General features: G+C 43.7%; 1 pseudogene; it reads right to left on the reverse strand.

Moving 5' to 3' along the window:
- Positions 1–911: 911 nt before the first annotated feature.
- On the reverse strand, positions 912–21,457 carry LOC101394227 (NADH-cytochrome b5 reductase 3 pseudogene; annotated as a pseudogene).
- Between the last annotated feature and the right edge of the window lie 1,958 nt (positions 21,458–23,415).

A 23,415-nucleotide genomic window follows, 5' to 3' on the forward strand; every position in this document is an offset into this window, starting at 1 on the left:
TCTTTTCATTTTCTTTTTTTTTTTAATATTAGCAAAGTTTTACTTCAATTTTTTTTCTGCTCCTGAATAACTCTGAAAAAGCTGATATGCAAAAGGCTAACACAGCTATTGCCTAAGGCAACATGGAGACGACTGAGAATGTCTCTCAGAGAAGAGGCACTGCTCAAAATCCCCCCACACTGGGGGCCAAGGCAGGAGGAGGGGGTAGAGCTCTGCCCTCAGGGCTGGCCCCCAGCCAGAAGCCCAGGTCCCCCTCTTCAGCACCCCCTCCCAGTGGTAGATCCCACTCTGCCAAGTTGACAGCTTGGAACTTCCAGGGCTGCCTGAATGTTTGGGTGTGTTAGCGGAAAACGCTGGGGTTTCAGGATGGCCCAGGTGCCAGCCTGAGGGGCCCTCGGCCAGCACCCTCTTCACCGGAACAGCCTGGGCCCTGGGTGGGAGGCAGCTTCACTCCCAGCAGCCCTCCCTGCAGCAACTTTTTGGTGTTAGTGTCTCCTGTAGTGTCAGATGCTGCTGTGGCCTCAAGGTGGCTCTGAGGCAGACAGTGAGGGGTGGCAGGCAAAGGTCTCAGGACCATGGCTGGGGCGGCCACTGGCCCCTGCAGCTCTGGGCTGCCTGGACATTTATGTTTATTTCCAGACTGTGGTCGCTGCAGGGAGAGGCATGGAGCAAAGTGCTGGCAGCCTCAGCCCGGTATCAGGGAGGGAGAAGGCGGGAGGGTTGACTGAGGAAGAGATGAAGAGTCATGAGGACAGGGCCAGAACAGAGTGGGAGCCGGATAGGAACTCACCCTGAGGGTGGCCAGCTGTGGCCTGCCTGAAACAGAACTCTGCTCCCAAGGGGACCCCTCAGGTCAGCCGAGCTGGGTGACTGCAGGGCACGGGCAGGACAGGCTGGACCCGGCCGCAGTGTTAAAGAACAGTGTGCGGAGAGGACTGGGTACGGACAGGTGCGGTGAGTGTTTGGGGGTGCGTGTGGGGCGTGCACCATTGGAAGGTGAAGCTTCGGCCCTGGGAGTCGCCCAGGCTGGGCAGGCGGGCACACCACTCCGTCGTGGGCGGGGGCAACTGTGGCTCCTCCTCCGGGGGCAGAAGGTGGTCCCTGTCATGTCCTTGTTGACAAAGGCCTAGCTGTAGTCCCAGGCTTCAGGGGCTCGGTCCACCACGTACCAGAGCTTGAAGCAAGTGGAATGTTTGTTCTTCAGTTCCTCCAGCTCCAGCCACAGCAGGATGTCCTTCTTGGTCTGACTGGCAAACAGCAATTGGCACACAGTATGGTCGTCCATGTTCTTCAGGATGGCATGGGTCACCTGCAGCCTCCAAGGGATGGCCATTCCTCCCGTGATCGTGCCACAGACTTCACAGTCTTGACCGTGGAGTTGGATTTCTCATCTGGACAGATGGCAAACTTTCCTTTGCCCTGGTAGACTAGCAGCCCATTTGGGCCCTGAGACTCAATGATGTCTCCAATCTTCATGTTTTCCAGGTATACTGGCACATCTTTCCCTCCAGTGGGAAGCTTGTGACGGGTATCTTTAAAGTAAACCTTGAGCCCTTGTCGTCATGGCTGGAGACAGGTGTGTTGGGTCGAATGACCAGGTTTTCATGGATTTGAGGCAAAAAGTAGATGTGCTGGACAATGAGGAGGCCCAGGATGTGATGGGGCCACAGCAGGGCAAAGTAGAACCACTGGGCGTTATGGCTGATGATCTCCTTGTCGATGAGCCACAGTGGATACTTGATGTCCAGACTTGCAAGGGTGATGGCTGGGGCCCAGTGCTGGATAGCTGGGCAGCCTGGAGAGGAACCAGACTGGGGAGAGCACCAGGTGGCTCAATGTGCTTAGCGGGACCCTGTGGTGGTGGCTGCTGCCCCCACCAAGACAGTTGGGCCTCCTCTTTTCACTTTCTTAATTACGTCCTTTGATGCACAAAAGTTTTTAATTTTCGTGAAGTCCAATTTATCTATTTTTTTTTCTTTTGTTGCTCATGCTTTTGGTGTTATATCTAAGACTCCATTGCCAAATCTAAGGTCACCAAGATTTACCCCTATATTTTCTTCTAAGAGTTTAATAGTTCCATTTTGAGTTAATTTTTGTATATGATGTGAGGTAGGGGTCCAACTTCATTTTTTTGTATGTGGAAATCCACTGTACCAGCACCATCTGTTGAAGAGACTAATCTTTCCCCATTGAATGGACTTGGCACCCTTGTGGAAAATCAGTTGGCCATAGATGTACGGGTTTATTTCTGGACTCTCAATTCTATAACATTGGTCTAAATGTCTATCTTTATGCCAGTATCACACTGTTTTGATTACTGTAGCTTTATAGTAAGTTTTGAATTCAGATGTGAGTCCTCCAACCTTGATCTTCTTTTTAAAGATTGTTTTGGCTATTCCAGGTCCCTTGCAATCCCTTATGAATTTAAGGCTATGTTTCCCATTTCTGCAAAAGACTGTTGAAATTTTAATAGAGATTGTGTTGAATCTATAAATCACTTTGGGTAGTATTACTATCTTAACAATATTAAGTCTTCCAATTCATGAATATGAATGTCTTCCCATTTATTTAGGTCTTCCTTAATTTCTTTCAACCATGTTTTACAGTTTCAGTACTTTCAATATTCAATATTTCACCTCCTTGGTTAAATTTATTCTTAGGTCTTTTATATTTTTTGATGTTATTTTAACGTAAGTGGCATTACTTTATTTCCTTTTCGAATTGTTCATTGCTGGTGTATAGAAACACAATTGATTTTTGTATGTTGATCTTGTGAACTGCAACTTTGCTGAATTTGTTCATTAGCTCTAGTAGCTTTCTTGTGGATTCTGTGGGATTTTCTATATATAGGATCATGACATCTTCCAATAGAGATAGTTTTACTTCTAACTTCCAATTTGTACCCCCTTTCTTTCTTTTTCTTGTCTACTTGCTCTCACTAGAACTTCCAGTATTGAATAACAGTGGTGAAAGCAGGCGTCCTTGTCTTGTTCTGTAACCGGAGTGAAGAATCCAATCACCCAGGTTCTTGGTCAGTGTAAGAGAGGAATTCAGACACTGACACAACGGCAACAGCAAGCAAACAAAGATTTATTAGAGGAAAGGTCATATACACTCCAAGTGAGGAGTGAGCAGTGCCAGAGAACACATCTGCCCCGTGTCTTCTGTTAGTTTTATTTTTATTTGGGCTGTTTAGAAAGGGATTAGCATTATCTGGTCATCCACCAATAATGGTTTTTCCTCCACCCACACGTCGGAAGGGGAAGTTCTTGACCTTCTAGGGGAACCTCCGGAACTTTCCTGGCAGTCATCCCCTGTGGAAGGAGGGTTAATGCATATGGAATTTGCATGTAAATTAAAGAAAGGTCAATGTCCCCTAGAGGTGTAGAGCAGAAGGCTTTGTATGTGTTGTTTGTGCACTCGTTACTTTTACTGTTGTGGTTGAAGTTCTCAGGCTCGGTGGTGGCACCAGGCGGGTCTCAGTTCCCCTTTATCTGCATCTTGTCTAGATGCCAGCAAGACACTTCACTGATGCAGCAAGGTCTCCAACTATGATCTCCCCCCTCATATCTACCTAGCTACCTATCTCAGTTCCTGCTCTTAGGCGGAAAGCTTTGAGTTTTTTACTATTGAGTATGATGTCGGCTGCGGGTTTTTCATAAACTCTCTTTATCATGTTGGAATAATTCTCTTTTATTACTAGTGTTCTGAGTATTTTTTATCATGAAAAAGTGTTGGATTTTGTCAAATACCTTTTCTGTGTCAATTGAGGTGATTTTTTTTTAACCTTTATTCTATTAACATGGTTTGTTATATTGATTTATTTTCTTATGTTGAACAACTCTTGCATTCTTTGGATAAATTCCACTTGGTCATGGTGTATAATGCTTTTAATATGCTGTTTGATTTGGTTTGCTAGTATTTTGTTGCGGCTTTTGAATCTATAAGGGATATTGGCCTGTAATTTTATTTTCTTGTGATGTTTTTATCTGCCTTTGGTATCAGTGTATTGATGGCCTCATAGGATGAATTAGGAAGTGTTCCCTCCTCTTCTACTTTTTGGAAGAGTTTGAGAAGAATTGATGTTAATTCTTTTTTTTAATTATTATTTTATTTACTTATTTCCAGCTGTATTGAGTTGTAATTGACATATTACATTGTGTAAGTTTAAGGTGTACAATGTGTTGATTTGACAAATTTATCTATTGAAAAATGATTACCACGATAGCATTAGCTAACACCTCCATCCCATCACATAATTACCATTTCTTTTTTTTTTAATTTTTTAATTTTCTTTCTTTTTTTTTTTTTTGAGGAAGATCAGCCCTGTGCTAACATCTGCCAATCCTCCTTTTTTTGCTGAGGAAAACTGGCCCTGGGCTAACATCCATCCCCATCTTCCTCCACTTTATATGGGATGCCGCCACAGCACGGCTTGCCAAGTGGTGCGTCTGTGCGCGCCCGGGGTTCCCAGGCCGCCGCAGCGGAGTGCACACACTTAACTGCTTGCGCCACCGGGCAGCCCCTACCATTTTTTTTTTGTGGTGAGAAGGTTTAAGATCTACTCTCTTAGCAACATTCAAGTATATAATACAGTATTACTAGGTATAATCACCATGCTGTACATTAGATGTCCAGAATTTATTAATCTTGTAACTGGAAGTTTGTACCCTTTGACCAATATCTCCCCATTTCCCTCCTTCTCTGATTCTTTAAAGGTGTGGTAGAATTGATCAGTGAAGGCATCTGGTCTTGGACTTTTCTTTGTTGGGAGGTTTTTGATTAGCAATCCAATCTCTTTGATTGTTAAAGGTCTATTCAGATTTCCTATCTCTTCTTGAGTCAGTTTAGGTAATTTGTGTATTTCTAGGAATTTGTCCATTTCATCTAGGTTATATCATTTGTTGGCGTACAATTGTTCGTAGTATTCTCTTATAATCCTTTCTATTTCTGTAAGGTTGGTAGTAATATCCCCAACTTTCATTTCTGATTTTAGATATTTATGTCTTCTCTTTTTTTCTTTGTCACTTTAGCTAAAGCTTTGTCGATTTTGTTGATCTTTTTAAAAAACTAACTTTTGGTTTTGTTGATTTCCTCTGTTTTTCTATTTTCCATTCCACTTATCTCTGCTCTAATCTTTTTTATTCCCTTCCTTCTGCCAGCTTTGGATTTAATTTCCTCTTCTTTTTCTAGTTCCTGAAGGTATATAGTTAGGTTATTGATTTAAGATCTTTGTTCTTTTTTAATGTATGCATTTACAGCTATAAATTTCCCTCTAAGCCCTGCTTTCCCCGCATCCCATAAGTTTTGTTGTGTTATGTTTTCATTTTCATTTGTCTCAAGGTATTTTCCAATTTCCCTGGTGATTTCTTCTTTGACCCATTGTGTGTTTAAGAATATGTTATTCAATTTTCAGAAAATTTTGCCTATGCCAGTTTTCCTTCTGTTTTTGATTTCTGGCTTCATTCCATTGTTGTCAGAGAAGATACTTCATATGCTTTCAGTCTTTTAAAATGTATTGAGACTTGTTTTGTGGCCTAGCATATGGTATATCCAGAAGAACATTCCATGTTCACTTGAGAAGAACATGTATTCTACTGTTGTTGTTTGGACTGTTCTGTATATGTCTGTTAGAGCTATTCAATTTATAATGTTATTTAATCTTCTATTTCCTTTTTGATCTTATGTCTAGATATTCTATCTATTACTGAAAGTGGGGTATTGAAATCTCCAACTATTATTATACAACTATTTACTTGTCCCTTTCATTCTGTCAGTATTTGCTTCATATATTATGGGGCTCTGTCATTTGATACATATGTGTTTATAACTGTTATATCTTCTTGATGAATTGATCCTTTTATCAATATATAAGGTCCTTCTTTTTCTCTTATAACAGTTTTTGACTTAAAGTCTGTTTTTTCTGATATTAGTATAGCTACCCCAACTCTCTGTTGGTTACCATTTGCATGGAATATCTTTTCCCATCCTTTCACTTTCAACCTATTTGTGTCTTTGGTTCTAAAGTGAGTCTCTTGTAGACAGCATATAGTTGGATCATGTTTTTCTAAACCTGTTTTGCCAGTCTGCCTCTGATTGGGGAGCTTAATCCATTTACATTTAATATAATTACTGATAAGGAAAGACATAGTTCTGCCATTTTTCTATTTGTTTTGTGTGGTTCTTATACCTTTTTTGTCTTCATTTCCTCCATTATTGCCTTCTATTGTGTTTGGTTGATTTTTTGTGTGAACCATTTTGATTGTCTTCTCATTTTCTTTTCTTTCTTTTTTTTTTTTTTTTGGTGAGGAAGATCAGCCCTGCACTAACATCTGCCAATCCTCCTCTTTTTTTGCTGAGGAAGACTGACCCTGGGCTAACATCCGTGCCCATCTTCCTCCACTTTATATGGGATGCCACCACAGCATGGCCTGCCAAGTGGTGCGTCGGTGCATGCCCAGGATCCGAATCGGTGAACCCCGGGCCGCCACAGCGGAGCACGCGCACTTAACTGCTTGCACCACCGGGCCAGCCCCCTGTCTTCTCATTCTCTTTTGTGTATTTTTAAAGATATTTCCTTTGTCGTTACCATAGGGATTACCTTTAATCTTATAACTATCTAATTTTAAACTTATGTCAACTTAACTGCAATAGCATACAAAAACTCTACTCCTGTGTAGCTCCATCCACCCTCCACCTTTATGTTATTGTTATTGTTATCACAATTTACATCTTTATACATTGTGTGCCAAATAAAATTTTTATGAGTTTGTATTTTAAATTATGTAGGCAAAATTTGTATTTTAAATTATGTGTGAAAAGTGGAGTTACAAACCAGAAGTACCATAATACTGGCCTTTATATTTGCCTATGTGGTTACCTTTACCAGAGATCTTTATTTCTTCACATGGCTCCGAGTTCCTGTCTAGTGACCTTTCATTTCAGCCTGAAGGACTCCCTTTAACATTTCTTGTCGGGTAGGTCTAGTGGTCACAAACTCCCTCATCTTTTGTTTTTCTGGAAATATCGTAATTTCTTCCTCATTTTCAAAGGACAGTTTTGCTATATATAGAATTTTTGGTTGACCATATTTTTCTTTCAGCACTTTTAGTATGTCATCTGACTGCCTTCTGACCTCCATGGTTTCTGATGAGAAATTGACTGTTAATGTTATTGAGGATCTCTCATATGTGGCGAGCCACATCTCTCTTGCTACCTTCAAGATTCTCTCTTCGTCTTTTTCATTCAACAGTTTGATTATAATGTGTCTTAGTGTTGCTCTTGTTGAGTTTATCCTAGTTGAGTTCATTGAGCTCTCTGGGGTATGTAGCTATATATCTTTCATCAAATTTGGGAAGCTTTCAGCTATTATTTCTTAAAATATTCTTTCTGCCCCTTTCACTCTCTCGTCTCCTCCTGGGACTCCCACATGCAGACTGGCTCTGTGCTAGGTCCCTTCTTCAATGCTTAGCCAGACATTGCTCCTCCTCCTTACCGTGTTTTGAGAATGCCCATGCTTTTCTGACCCAGGTTAGTTCTGAGTTAGACCAACATGTATGAGTGCCTTGCACTAATCATTCTGGTAGCCCCAGGCAGGTTAGAACAGACCTACACAATAATTTTCAAATAAGGTCTGCTCTGATACTTCTGGAACTGGGGACCAGGGTCTCACCCTGACAATGTGGGCCACTACCTTCAAGACTATTGCAAGCCAGGAGTGTGGGGGTAAGGACAAGTAAAAATGCCACAAAATTTTCCTACCCCTTTTAAGTTGACTTTTTCCTGACCCAGCATTCACTTGGTTGCTGTGAGCCTTTGACTTTTTTCCAGAGTTCTGACAAAGTTGATTCTGACAGCTTCTGCTTGTTTTTTGATGTTTCTATGCGGGGACAGAAGCTTGGAGCCACCTACTCTGCTATTTTGATGACCTAATTAAGGCTTTGAAATCTTAAAATTAGGTTATGAGATAGACATTTTTTTCTGAGGTGTAAATTTTTAAAAATAAAAAGTGTTACAAAGCTTTAAATGGTTAAGTGCATAAACTTTGGAGGCAGATAGTGTGAATTTTAATTTTGCCTTTGCTGCCAAAAAGTTTGTAAGTTATTTAGTAATTTAACTTCTCTAAACTTCATTTTCCCATCTGTAAAATAGAACTGCAGGGAGGACTAATTGGGATCATTCTTCGTAAAACCAGTAGTGTGCTGGTAAATGTTTAACAATCAGCCCTCAGAGGATGTAGGGGTGGGAAACCTTGATCTGTAGTGTTGGCCAATTTCCATGGTATAAGTACCCCTGCCATGGCTGATTTTAAGATGCCAATGTGAAATCATCTAATGTGGAGTTGAGAAGACATGTACGTAATTGGCTCTGGTGAGCCAGTGGGAGCTGACTCCAGCACATCACTTTTTTTAAGAAAGGTATGAAGTACATAAGAACTGATCAATAAATAAATATTATCGGGCTGGCCCTGTGGCTTAGCGGTTAAGTGCGTGCGCTCCGATGCAGGCGGCCCGGGTTCGGATCCCGGGCGCGCACAGACGCACTGCTTCTCTGGCCATGCTGAGGCCACGTCCCACATACAGCAACTGGAAGGATGTGCAACTATGACATACAACTATCTCCTGGGGCTTTGGGGGAAAAATAAATAAATAAAATTAAAAAAATAAATAAATAAAAATAAATAAATATTATCATTTTCAGTTGCCACTAACAAAAAGAGTAAAATAAAATGGAAATGGGATAGTTCCTGAAGAGTCAAGATATATAGTCTCCCTCTATATTGCCCTATGCTCTAAAATATTTTATGTTCTAGGTACTTTGAAATGTTATCCTCAGATGGGTTATCTTCTGTGGGAATCACATTGACTATTGCCTTTCTATCTCTAGACTTTGCATCATTGTTTACAGTGAACATAATCACAGGGAGGATGATCCTTGCCCACAAGTCTGTTTGTCCTGCTGGCAATTGACCACACCTGGAAAGACTTATTGCTCCTAATTGCTTAACATATTAACCTTGAAGGCTGCAGGAAAACTTAGAGGCACCATCCTGCCTTGGCTCCCTGGTTGCTAAGGTGTTCTGTCTGATATTGGCCCTGCCAGCAGTCACCAGCCAGTCATGCCTTCCCTGGAAGGCACACTTAGATTGCCCAACCACCCTGGTCAGGCAAACAATTCTGCAAAGATCATGTCCTCTACTCTTCTGCTCAGATGCAGGCTTAGGAAGATTTATGAAGCAAACAAAGACTATCCTACCCTGTCCCCTGGGCACCTAGTCCTAATCCTTTTACCAAGTCACTGTGTTGTCCCATGTTTCTTATCCATCCATTTGTCCATCCATTCATCCACCCAAGACTTACAGAGTGCCTGTAGCTGCAAATACAAAGATACTATGTAGTCCCTACTCTCTATAAACTCACAGCCTGGGATGGGGTAGGGTAGAGTGGAGATAAATATGCAAACAAATAGTGAGAACACAGTGTGATAAGGGAAAGTACAAAGAATATGAAAGTACTCTGGGAAACTAAAGGAGGACTTCTGCTTGGCTGGGGGAGCTGAGGAGGTTTTGCAGAGTGTGTGCAGGTAACCATAGGGTAAAGCAGAGGTTTGGGGCCAGATTATGATAGACCATGACTGGGGCATTGGACTCGATCCTGCAGCAACAGGGAGCCTTTCTTTCCTTTCCTCTTTTACTGCCCTGCATCTTAGAATTTCAAGGCCCTGGTCTTTGCTAATAATAAAATAATAACCAATTTCTTTAGGACTTACAGTATGCCAAATACTGTACTAAGTGGTTTACATTCATTATTTAACTTAATCTTCACAACAACCTTAGAAGACTGAAAATATTATCATCCTCATTTTACAGATAAGAAAACTGAGATTTAAAACAGTAATGTACTCAAAGTCACACAATTTGGAATAGACAGAGCTAAAACCCAGCTCTGATTCGCTGCCAAGCCTGTGATCTTAGAAACACAAGCCAGCAAGATTTGGAACTGGGAAGAGTGGTTCCATTCCCCCAAGCTGGCCCCCGAAAAGTTCCCCACATTTTATAGTGCTCATACCTTAAACCCTCTTACCTCCTACCTGGGCTGATAGCAACAATCGGAGAGCACCTTGTTTAGGAGGCAGTGGTAGTTACTATGGAGAAGGGCTTTGAAGGACGTTGATGGCGATGCCAATTTACCTCCAAAGACTGTGGTTGCTGCTAGGTGATGCTGAGTAATGATTATTCTGCTTTTGTGTGAGTCAGCTAATGCCCCTCCCAAGGAATGTAGTGCGTTAACCCAGTTAAAAGACGCCTGCCCAGCTGAGCTGAATGTCAGACCTGAGTGTCAGTTCCCATTTTACACTCTGTAAAGGGAAGCAGGAATTCCACTTAATACTGTTTGCCAGGTATTTTATACATATGTTATTTAATTTAGTGTTGACGTCAACTCTGTAAAATTGTGTGTGTGTAAATAAGTAACCTGAAGCTCAGAAAGGTGAAGCCACTTGTTCAAGTTCATAGTCAATTTTCTTTCTACTGCTCCAGGACTCTAACTATTGGGGTGGTCTTGTTTAGTTTGTATCCTAGCGAATAACTGTCCTTCTTGCTAATAATGAGAATTTGAATGTCTCTAAGGAGCATTATTATATTAGAGACATAGTGTAGTGAAAAGAATGGGATTTCTGAAGCTAGGTGTCCTGGGTTAAAATTCTAGGTCCTGCTCTGTAGTGGTGTGACCTTTGGCAAACCACTTCTCTCACCTCAAAAGACAGACGATGGTGCGAATTGAAGCAGATGGCTGGTCCCTAGGGGTCCTTCGGTAATGTCAGTCCTTTCGAGCTCCTCCTTGGTGTAATATGAGTGGACATCTTTAGCTGTCTCAAGCAAATTAAACACTCGATACATTCTTAGAGGCATTTTAATTAAAACGAACTCCTGCCATGTGGCATTTTTAGGGGAAATTTAGGGGAATATCGTGAAGCTAGGCACATTGCAAAGCTCCCACAGGTTGGGACTCAGCAGACCAATCTGGGAGGCCCACTGCCTGTGAGCGTTCTGGGGAGGAATGAGAAAGCCTGCCGTGCGGGAGCTGTGGAAACTCTGGTCAAGGAGATAAAACACATGGACAGACGGAAAGAGAGACAGCAATAGGAGGCAGCAGAGGATGAGGTTCCAAGGAGCGATGCAGGCAATAAACGTGTGAAGTAGGAAGAGAGAGAGACTACTTAGAAGGGGCCAACGGAAACCCTCATGACCCATTTCCCGCACTCCCTCCTTTGTCTGTCCCTGCTTGCACTTTGGGTTTCTCTTACAGTCACCAGTGCACTTATGTCTTTGTAACAAGGTGGAGAAAATATCACTGTCTCTCAATAGCTGGCGCCAGAATTCCCCTTGGGGATAGAGAATTTGGAAAATTAGGTATAATAGAGTAGCTTGCAGAGTGCTTGAGGTGGAAAGGTAAGTCTCGGGGACCTGGAAGTTAGAGGAGGGGCAACTTGCTGTCCGTACTATGGGAAGAATTTGGAGTTCGTGGGGGCAATCCAGGATGGAGAGGTGAGCAAAAGAGGGGAGAAGGGCAGAGGGAAAAGGGAGAGAGCAGCTAGCAGTGCAGCAGAGCTGCGATTCCACCCCACTACTCCCAACATCTGCAGTGATGGCTACCAAACCCAGGCATTTTTGTGGGAGTGCCTTTGACGGGAAAGTCAGGAAGGGACAGAGTTTCATTTCAACATTGTGCAGAACAGATTAGACGTCAGGAGGTGGAAGTGTTCCTCTGGAAGTTACCCAGCTCTTGAAAGGGCTGTGTACTTCCACAGGCCAGGTAACGGGTTAGGGTTCAAACCAAGTTTACCCAGATCTTTGAGAGGCCAAGGGGCCTCAGCAGACTTCTGAGTGATATATCTCTAGTTCCTCTCTCTTTCCTTCTTTACCTTTCCCTTTCCTCTAAAGCTTACTCAGTGCAGGGCCTGACGTGTCGTAGGCACTCTGTAAATATCAGCTGTGCTGAATCAAATATATTGTACATGGTTCTGCTGTCATGGTACCTAAAATTGAGTGAAGACAACACAAAAGCATTTCACACCTAAAAAGAAACCTGATCTTAACAATTTTAGGAAGAATATAAATACCAACTGAATAGGCCTAACACTTTCCCACCTCTTGGTTTTTCAGTATCCTTCAAGGTCCAGCTCACATCTCATCCTCTGGGAGGCCCACCTGGATTTGTCAGTGATGTATCCCGTCTCTGAAATCTTATGACATTTCCTACCTGTATCCGCCATTTGACACTTGACCATTTATTTTTTGGATGGATGTCTTGCCTTTTCCACTATATACTACAGTCCCTGAGGGCAGGAAGAGCGTCCACCCTTGCTAAGGGCCTCCTATAGTACCCTATACACATAGTATTCAGTTGATTGTTACTGATCATATGTGTCCTGTGTCATATTCTCAGAAACGTGCTTGGCACGTACTAGTGCTGAATAAATAATTGTTGAATTGAGTTGAATTGTTGGGTGCCATACACCTCTGAGAATATGTGATTCCTAGATATCGCTCTCCTACCAGAATAACAGAAAATTACAACTTGGGAAGAAATCAAATCTAATTCTTGTTAAGTTATAATTTATTTTCCTATTGCTTTGGGGCATGCAATTTAGGCTTTCCACTTCAAATGCAAAGATAATTTCTTGGTCAATAACTTTTGCATGGATACTGTAAGGTTAAAAAATAAAGATGCACAGAATTTGGATGCTGGCAGGCATCATAAAATCCTGTGATCTAACCCAGGGGAAACATGAGCTCAGAGAGGCCAAACAGACTGCCTTATGTGTCTTCCTCCTGTTGCAGAGCTCACCTAGCATTCCAGTCTCCTGCTTTCTGGTCTAGTGGTCTTTCCAGGGCACTAGCCTAGTTCTCAGAACAGCATTTCTTCACAAAGTAGTTTCATTATTAATGCAGCATACTAAGTCCCTGGGGTAGAATAAGCCTCATTATTATAGCTCGTAAGTCAATCCAGAGCAATCTGATATTCCTGTAAAACAGAACACATTCTGAAGTAAAGCATCTTTGGGCTCACTGCCTTCTGAGGGGGCCATCATCTTGTTTGTCCTATATAAGAAAAAACCCATAAATGAGCCCTTCTGTGTGGAAATTCATTATGACTTAGCTTTATTGATTCTGTTGTAGTGCTGTTAATTACAGGAACCACAAAACCCTTCAATTAGATTAAAGCCATAATAAGTAAGATTAGTAATACGTATTCTGCTCTGTATATTGAGTGTTTTTATAATAAACTGATATTTATCTTTTCAGAAATTACTACATTGACATCTTATAAAATAATTAGATGTTTTGGGCTTTTTTAGGCAAAAACATTTGAATGTCTCCTAATTAATGATATTAACTATCATTATTAATCCTCATGATAACCCTATAGAATGGACATTATGATTATCTTCACTTAGAGATGAAGAAATCAAAGCTTATAGAAATTTGGTATCTTGCCCAAGATCCCACAATAAGGGAAGTCAAGATTAAGTGAGATAATATAAGTGTACCTAGCACAGTGCTGGGCAGAGAGTGTGCTGAGTAAACGCAAGTGAAAGAGTCTGTATGAAGTGAAAATAAGTGAAAGAGGGCCGGCCTGGTGGCATAGTGGTTAAGTTCGTGCACTTGGCTTTGGCGGCCCGGGGTTCACAGGTTTGATTCCGGGCACAGACCTATGCACCACTCATCAAGCCGTGCTGTGGCGGCATCCCACATAGAAAATAGAGGAAGATGGGCATAGATGTTAGCTCAGGGCTAATCTCCCTCAGCAAAAAGAGGATGATTGGCAACGGATGTTAGCTCAGGACTGATCTTCATCACTAAATAAAAAGTGAAAGAAAAGACAAAGCCGTTGTGAGGGTAGTACATAAAGTGCATGGTATAAGTTTCTCTATATAATACACATATGACTCAAATTTGATTCTGAGCTTCCTAACAATCAAAGGGAGAGAGACAATCAGTTGCATAAGTGAAAAGTAACCTTGTCCAAGAGAAGTACAACTATTTCTGGAGCTCATAGCTAAGGGCCCTTTTTCAAGACACAGGATCTAACATCCTAGCAAGAACCTTAGAGGACAAGGCAAAGAAGGACAAGGCATGTGATGGCTATTAGAAGCCTGGAAAAGGTGATGGCCAGACCTGAGTGAAGGGGAGAAGCCTGAGTTGCCCTGGCAGAAGGCAGGGGGAGGACTAAGAAGTTGAGGAAAGGGGCACGCTAGAATGGAAATAGTCTGTACTGCTAGAAGACCCAGCAGAGGATTAAGTTCCATGGGAGGCCCAAAGGACACACCATTCACCAAGCCCATTCAGAAGGCACTGCAGAGAGGGGTAGCAGCATCACCAAGAAGTGCAGGCCACTTCTGAAGGCCAGGGCTGAAAGTAGGAGAGTGGTCCCCGAGTTGGGTTCCTTAATAGCCATGGGTATGATGGGGCTCCTCCCAAATAATAGAGACCAATTGGAAGTGCTTAACTACTGGAAGCCAAGAGGCCACAATTACCATAATAAGCAGTAGGGTCAGAGGGGCAGCCAAGAGGGCTTGAGCTGCAGGATTGCGGAGAGGGTTGACAGCTCATCCTGTCCCAAGGGGTGTGTGTAGCCAACACAGGCACTACACAAAATCTAAAAAAGGAAGGGCCCATGACCATGAGGTCCTCTGGTCATATATATCACATACGACACCATCCAGAGCAGCCAACCTCATAGAGTGCTGGAAGGCCTTGGAAAGGCACCTGAAGTGACACATCAGAGGGAACCCTCTGAAAGGCTGGGTTGTCTTCTTGCAGGATATGCTTTAAATCAGAGAACTCTATACAACACTGTGTCCACAATTAGAGGAATAAATGGATCCAGGAACCAAGGGATCAGAGTAGGAGTGGTGCTGCTTACCATCACTCCTAATGACCCACTGGGGAACTTTGTCCTTCTTGTCGCCACATTCTGGACTCTTCAAGTGTTAGAGATCCTGGGCCGCAGACAGGGTATACTCTTGCCAGAGGATACAACAAGAGTCCTATGGAACTATAGGACTATGAATTATAGCATCACCAGGGCCCTTTGGGTTCCTTGTCCCCAGGACCAGCAGAGGAAAAAAGTCACCGTCGTGGCAGGGAGAATCCATCCTCATCAGCAGAGGAGGTAGAGTTCCTTTTACACAAGGAGGCTAGGGAGGAACACGTGTGGAACCCAGGAGATCCACGTGGGCCTCTCCGGTACTCCGTTGCCCCGTTGGAACTATGATTGGATGTGTATAGCACTCCTGACCTGAGAAGGGTGTGATGGCAAAGGGCTCAGACCCCTAGGGAATGAAGATTTGGGGGGTTACTTCACCAGGATCTGCCAAAGAGCTAGCTAAGGATGAAAGGAATTTAGAATGAACAGAAGAGGGAGAGGATGAGAACCAGTTGTGGCTCCAAGTTTGTCCCTAGTGTGTCGCATTAACCATCTGCTCTGTTTCCCTGTAGAAAGAGAGGTCCGTGGACCCGTGGAAGTCCTACTCTCTGCACCTGCATGTAGAAGTGGGTCTGAGCAGTGCATTGGTAGGATGTAACTGCTGTGCAAGTGCACTGCTCAGATCTCCTCCTGTGGGGAGAATGACTGAGGGTTCCAGCTGGTCCCTCTGTGCCTCCACCACCACGTTTGTGTGGAGACTGGGCTTCCCATGCCATAACTGAGCATGGCAAGCATACTAGGGCAGGCCAGTTCCAGTGAGCAGTGGCCACTTTGGCTTGAGGACGCCTGACTGGCCTACCTGAGGCTTTCTTGGAAATGTGCTCTTTCTACCCCATCCTCCCTTTTCTCCTCTCTTCTTCCACAGATTATCAGAGCTGCATCGTGGTCTGGAGGCTCTCCTCACCTTCCCCTGCCCCCTCCCCTTTCACAGGCACTTCCCCAATAAATCGCTTGCATATCTAATCCTGTCTTTCTTGCATCTTGACGTACCTAAACTAATGTATGCTCCCTAGCTAGGGCCTAGCTAGTTAAGTGCATTCCATGCACCAGAATGCAGTTGGAATAGTGAGTTTGTGTATACCTTCTTCCCTAATCTTCATGATCATTTATTGATGTAAATGGGCTGGGTAGTCTGATTCCAATTTTACATATGAGGAAACTGAAGATTAAAGTAGGAACTTGCCTGGGGTATACAGCTAGTAAGTGGCAGAGCTGAGCTGAAATTCTAACTTAGTCTGTATTACTCCAAAGTCTCCTTTACTACTCAGCTATGGGACAGTTGGGCTGAGGGACAGAGTTGACATCTTATGAGAGTTGAAGTATCTGAGGAAGATGAACCTTATGTCTTGCAGGAGTGGGCTGCGGAAGTTCTTCAAATCAGGGCAATAATTTTAGGGCAGTACCAATACTGTATCAAATGCATGATAGAGGCGTCAAAGTTTTGGACTGCGTTCCCTCAGTAGTTTTAGTCTGAAAAGGTTTTATTTATTTTTATTTTTTTTAAAGATTTTATTTATTTATTTTTTGCCGCCAAAGCCCCAGTAGATAGTTGTATGTCATAGTTGCACATCCTTCTAGTTGCTGTATGTGGGACGCGGCCTCAGCATGGCCGGAGAAGCGGTGCGTCGGTGCGCGCCCGGGGCCGCCAGCAGCGGAGCACGCACACTTAACCACTAAGCCACGGGGCCGGCCCTGAAAAGGTTTTAAATTGGGCCTTCACAGTCATACCTATATGATTCAATTGCTTTCATCTTCTTTCTTCCACTGAATTATACTTTTAGCAAATTTCTATTGAACTTTTACACGATTCTTTCTAGATAAAAAATTGTACACATTCCTTTTCCTTCCCATTACATTTAATCAGACTCTTTTTTTCTTACTTTCAATCTGTCATTATGAGTAAGTATTTTCAATGGCTTACTGTTTTCATGGTACTAAGCAATGGGAAAGGATCTCCTTGTAAGGGTAATAATCTCCCCACCTTAGATGGAGTCTAATTCAATAGATTAGAGAGCATACAGGGAAAGACCTGTCCAGTTACTGTCTAAGTTTAGTTCAGAGGTAAAAGATTTAACATTTGATTTTACCTTTCCTTTTTCTGGATGGTGGGATGAGGGAAAGGGATTGTTAAATAAGGGGCAAACATTTATTGTATACTATATTTTTAACATAAATGGCAGTGTTGATTTTAAAAAGTAGCACTTTAGACACTTCAGAGCATCCATTGAAATTTTAGATGGTTTAAATATTGGATATTTAAAACATGTATCTGTATAAAACCTAGAGTAATGTCCAATGAACATTTATGCTATTCCCCCTCACTCTCCATCCCTTAAGTCCGTTTTTTCCCCTGGGCATGTATCACTATCTGACATTATTCTAATTATTTACTCATTTACTTGTTTTCAACCATCCTCCCCAACTAGGAGCGTTTTCTGTCTTATTTCACTGCTGTATTTGCAGTGCAGAACAGTGCCTGGCACCTAGTTGGCACTCAAAAAAGACTTGTGTTTATCTCACCCAAGGAGAGAAGATGACTTCCTAAAGGATCCCAGATGAAATCCCAGTGCAAGCAAACAAGCAACAAACAAAACCCCACAACAATTCAAGACACTTGACTATGAGAACATGGAAAACAATTATAAGCATAATTTTTAAGAGTAAACAGTATGCTGGAAAAATACATATCAGAAGTATGACAGAAAAAATATTGCTATCGTTATTAAAGGTCTCATTATTACAAATTGATAGAAGATGCTATGACCTCATCAGAGAGCAGCAAAGAAGGAAAATAGTATTTCCCCCCTCCTCCCTGCTCACACATTGATAAACTAAAAGGAAAATGAAAAATAGAAACTAGTGAGAAAGCATATGGAAAAGTATTAATTTCCTTAATAATCATGGAAATCAAAATTAAGGCAACAAGGTACATTTTTAAAACATTAAAGGTATAAACCATTAAATAAATTATAATGTCCGTAGTTATAGAACCTGACATTGTGTACATTTTTCAGGGCAGTGTAAATTTGTGGAAACTTCTTGGAAAGTGACTTGCCAATATCAATCTAAAAATATGCAGTCCATTTAACTTAATAATTCCATTTCTGTTAATTTCTCCTAAGATAATTATCTAAATATTACATATTTAATTATTATTTGCATGAATAAATTCATTAGTGATGAAGACTTTTGTAGTAATATGGACAAATGCTTATAAATTAAAATAAGTTTAAGGAACAATTTACAAAATTACATGTACACCATGATTATACTTACATTAAAAATATGCCTAGTGAAAAAAATAACTGGAAGAAAATATATAATATGGTAAGTGCATTTATATTAGGGTTGGGAGATTACGGGCAATTTTATCTATTTTCTCTAGTTTCCAATGTACAATGGAATTTGTGCAATTGAATTTTAGTTTAGTTTCGTTCAGTACAAACTTTTAAAGGCAAACTTCATTGTTTGACTCTAATATATTTTCCCATTGTAATCTAGGCAATAGCTTGCAGAGAAATAGAGTGGTGAGCAAATGCTCTTTTGATGAAGATTTATGTGTGAAACCTACGTGTGTATGTTTGCTGGTTGGATGGGGTTTTTTATTTTTTTTAGAGAATTTCCTAGTAAGAGGCTTCTACTTCATTACATTTGGTTTAGTTCAATTTACATAAATGTTTGTGGCAGGTTTGTAGGTTTCATGCCACATAGTACATGTTAGAAGGACATATGTATATTCCTTCTTTTATACTGTCCTGTCTCTCCTGTATGTTCCCTCTGGAGTGACTTTAAGAAATTTTTCTATTCTCAAACATAAAATTGAATTCCTCATCCAATTTAATTGGTGGCATCCTTGGTCAACTTGTCAACTAATTCAGAAAAGTTTGGAGTCATGTGAGATTCCTCCCTCTGCCTCAGCACCCACATCTAATCAGTCACCACACACTGTCTTTTCTATCTCCTCAGGCTTTTGACATCCTCCCAGGATCCCTCCCTAGTCCACTGCCTTAGATTTATTGCAGCCTGCAGCTCTACAATGCTCTGTGATTAATCTCCTTGCCCACCAATCTGCCTTCCACATTATCCCTAGATCAGTGGTTCCCAATGGGGGTGATTTTTTGACCCCAGAGGACATTGGCAATGTCTGAAGACATTTTTGATTGTCACAACCGGGCCAGGAGGAAGGTGGGGGGTTGGGGGGTGGAAGAGGAATGAGGGGAATTGCTACTGGCATCTAGTGGGTAGAGGACAGAGATGCCACTCAACGTCCTACAATGCATAGAACAGCCCCTCATAACAAAGAATTTTCCAGCTCAAAATGTCAATAGTGCTGAGGTTGAGAAGCCCTGCCCTAGAGTGATTCTTCTAAAATAAAAACCTTCTGAAATACCTCAAAACCACACTAGTTCTTTTAGGCAAAAGTTTTTGCATAAGACTCATCTTTTCTTACTCTCTAGCCACACAGCATATACTTATTACTGCCTGAATATGCCACATTCTCCCTTGCTCCTGTAATTTGTCTGCTGCTTCTAGCTTCTTCTTATTTTCTTGATTTCTTCAGGCGGGGTTGGGTGCTTGTCCTCTGTGATCACTTTTAGAAGAGCATGAATCACACCGAATTGTTGCTTGTCTGTCTCCCACTCCACTGTGAGCATCCAGAGGTCGGGAACTGGGTCTTTTTTCTGGGAATCCTCAGCGCCTAGTGCAATGCTTGGGACAGACAAATGGATCTAAACCTAACCAAGGCCCTCTCTCCTTATTCCATATCAGGAGCCCTGCAGAGCAGTCAGATTCATTCTTGAGCACAACGGAGTCATTGCTGCCTTCCTGACTTCTCTTTTCCTTTATCCTTTGCCTTACCTGAAACGTGGTTCTTTCATGTTTCTGTCTCCATGCACGTCACTCCCACCTGTTCTTTAAGGCATAGCTCAATAAAAATCACCATTACTTACCAATTTCACCACATGTGCCAGGCCTGCCTTATCTTAGTTCAACTTCAGCATAATCCCTATAGGGAAGATATTAGCTGAATTTAACAGGTGAAGAAAATGATGCAAACAGCCCTGAGTGCCAGGTGAGGCAAGAGGTGCACACCAAAACCCACAACACAGGCAGCTGGGCCACGACCCTCCCTGTGTGATTCTCCTGTCTTCTCTGCTAGCTCTTCTGTCTCCTTCCAGAAGGCCCTTTGGAGATCCTGTAGTCTATCCCTCATCTTTAATATGTAAACTGCAAATTGTTTAGGGTGTCCCAGGTGGTTAATGGTGGGAGCCAGTCCTAAAATCCAGGACTCTAGATTTGAATGCTCTTTTCACTCACCAGGTACCACAGCCAGCACTTCCTGCTCAGTATGAGGTAAGTTGCAGTCACCCCCTAAGTCATCAGGAACCCTCTAGCAGGGTGAGCAGAGTCAGGGCAGCTGGGGCAGCCTCAGTCCACAGTGACCTGAGCTGCAGCAGGCTGACCATTATCAGTAAAAGATGAAAAGTGCTGGATACACATGAGGTATCAACAAATGTTAGTTCTTACTGCTATTATAAAGAAGTGTTTTTTTTTTCTTTTTTCGAAATTTAAAAGAGCTCTTTAAAGACTCAATGGGTTGGATCTCAAGGAACTTGTCAACGGGGGAAGGTTTATTTCTTAAGTCCCTGTTAGTCCGGGGGGTCCAGAAGATCGCCCCCTGCTCAGTCAGAACAGGGGCGGAGGACGTGGCGCGGGATACCACAATTTGGGAGGGGTCAACCTACGGCCAAGTCCGGCCCTTTTACTTCCCGCGCTGGCGGACCTCTCATCCGTAGACTGGTGTTTTTAGAAGACGAGGTGAAGGAGGGGAGTTACGGGAGGGCGGGGCGGGGGCGTGAGCGGGGCCGGATGGGGGCGGGGCGGGGAGGAGGCGGCGCCGGGTCGGGCGCGGAGACCGCGCCCCCGCCGCCGCCACGGCCGCCTCCACGGCCGCCCCCGCCGCCCCGCCCCTTTCCGGGCCGCCGCTCGTGACGTCACGGGGCGGGCCGGGGCGGGCCGGCCGCGGGGCAGGGGGCGGGGCGTCGCCGAGCGCAGGCCGCGGCGGCCGCCGAGTAGCCAGCAGCGGCAGACAGCGCGGGCCTGCGGCAGCCCGGGTGGCCCACCCGCGCCCCCTCCTCAGCCCGCGCGCGCACGCGGGGCCCGCGGGGCTGGCCGCCAGCGAGCGGGCGGCGGAGCCGAGCGGCGCGGCGACGCGGAGCCCCGGGCGGCGCACGCGGAAGTGGTGAGCGGCCCCGGGGCGGCGGGAGGCTGCGCGGCCGGGCGCGCGGGGGCCGGGGCGCGCTGAGGGACGCGGCCGCCGGCGGGCGCGCGGGGGCGGGCCGGCGGGGATTTCCAGCGGCGCGGCGGGGGGCCGGGGGGCGCGGGCCCAGGGCAAGGGTGCGCGCCGCCGCCCCCTCCCCCGAGCGCGCCGAGTTCTCATAAACAAGCCCGGGACGCGCCGACATCCTGTTTATACCGCGGGCTGCGGGCTGACGCCGCCGCCCCGGACCTTGACCGCCGGCCTGTGCCGGGGTCTTGGCCGCCGTCCGCCTCTGCGTCTCCGTCTCCGCGGGGGAGAGCTGGCGGGATCCGGGCGGGCTGTGGGCGGGGGCGTCTGTGGCCCCGGGCGCGCGCCTCCCCTCTCCGGGGGTGCGGGACCCTGGCCCGCCGCCGGCGCTCCCGCCCGACTGCGCAGACCCTCGCGGGCCCCCGGCGGCCCAGGGGACGTGCGGTAGCGGGACTGGTCAGCAGCCGCGTCGGCTCGCTCCCGGGGCTCCGGGGACCTGTGGACCGGGCAGCTCCTCCAGCGAGCCCGGATGGGGGCTGTGATTGCTGCCAGGTGTTTGTGCAGCTTTTGGTTGTATATCCTCGGTGAATTCCTGTGTCGCTGGGGAAGAGGTCTCCGTCCTCCGTGCCGCTTCGAATACGTGGCTGTGAGCTGTCTTCTGCCCCTGGTTGGATACATGCTATTAACGTTTTTTTTTTTTTTTTTTTTTAGAGCCAGGGTTTTTCTCAGTGGCAGGAGTTTACAGCTGTATGAAACTGTCAGTGCTTCTTTAGGGGAGGAAAGCATTAAAAACCTTGGATAGTTAAGTGATGAGTAAAATGCAGAAACAGATGTCATCACGGAGTCTTTGTTGGCTATTTTAAAGAAAAGGATTCGTGTTATGGGCATATACACAGTGGAAAAAAATGTTGAAGATGAACATTTTATATTGATTGCTTCTTTGTTCCTCCCTTTCCAAATCCCCATTTTGTGTTGTTTTGGTGACTCTGATGTTTTCCAAGACCCCGGCGTCGTTTTCATTGAAGGATCAATGTGTTCTTTTGTACTTTGTGGTGAAGGTTAATGGAGACCACGAGAGTACTAGACACCTCGGGTACAATATGCTTTGTAATATGGAGAAAATGTCTCCTATGTATATATAGATCTATCACATTTAAAGACGTAAGGACATTGTACCGCAGTGATTGTGGACATTCTGAATAGGTATAATCACAAACTCTTCTTAATTCTACAGATCATATTAATTAAGCACTTTCACCGTATCGTAGTTTTTCTAAAGAGCAGCAAAAATGTATTTTTTAATACTAGGATTGCAGTGTGACACTCCACATTGAATAAAAGCCAGTTTAAATAGTATCCCCATTCCACAGTATACTAATTACTTACTAATTAGTGGAATGTGTTGGGACAATGATGATAGAGGGTGATAAATTATGCATATATAGATAAAATAATTCAAACATTTCCCAAAATATAACTGCATTTCAATTTGCTGTAGTTTAGATAGTATTGGTTTGCCTGATGCTATACTTGTAATTATCTCTCTGATCATTTGGTAACCACCCTTTACAGATTTAAGGTGTTAAGGGGAATTAGATAGCAAAACCTTTTCAGTTCAGGCATTTGCTAAAAAGCAGGTGAAAATAAGAAATTTAGAGAGTGGAGTTGCTTTTGCAGGCATAGAGACTTACATTAAATGGCACGAAGAAACTTAAACTGAATGCTTCTAAATAGGATTGTGAGGTCTGCCAGTTCATATTCTAGGTTCAGAAACACTAGTGGTTTCAATTGCAGACCACAAATTCTAATAATGTTCCAGAGTTATGGCTTAATTGCTTCTAAACAGCTTTAAGTAACACATCTATTGGACAGGAACCCAGCTGAAGCAAGTATTGAGAACATGTGTAGGTTTATACTCATTTTTATAGAGGGAACACTAAGGAATTACTGCATTAAAAGGTTTATTAGCAAAGATCAAGATCTGTGTTTTCTAACTCCTCTGGTGTTTTCCCCACTAAACGCACCCATCGTTTTATATATCTTTATTACATATGTCTTTATTATGTTCTAATGAGATAATAATATGCTTTTAGAAGATTTATCATTTGAGATGTGAATAGTCCTATGAGGAAACTT

The sequence above is a fragment of the Ceratotherium simum genome, chromosome 2 (assembly GCF_057802395.1).
Source record: "Ceratotherium simum simum isolate JZ-2026a chromosome 2, ASM5780239v1, whole genome shotgun sequence".
NCBI lineage: Eukaryota > Metazoa > Chordata > Mammalia > Perissodactyla > Rhinocerotidae > Ceratotherium > Ceratotherium simum.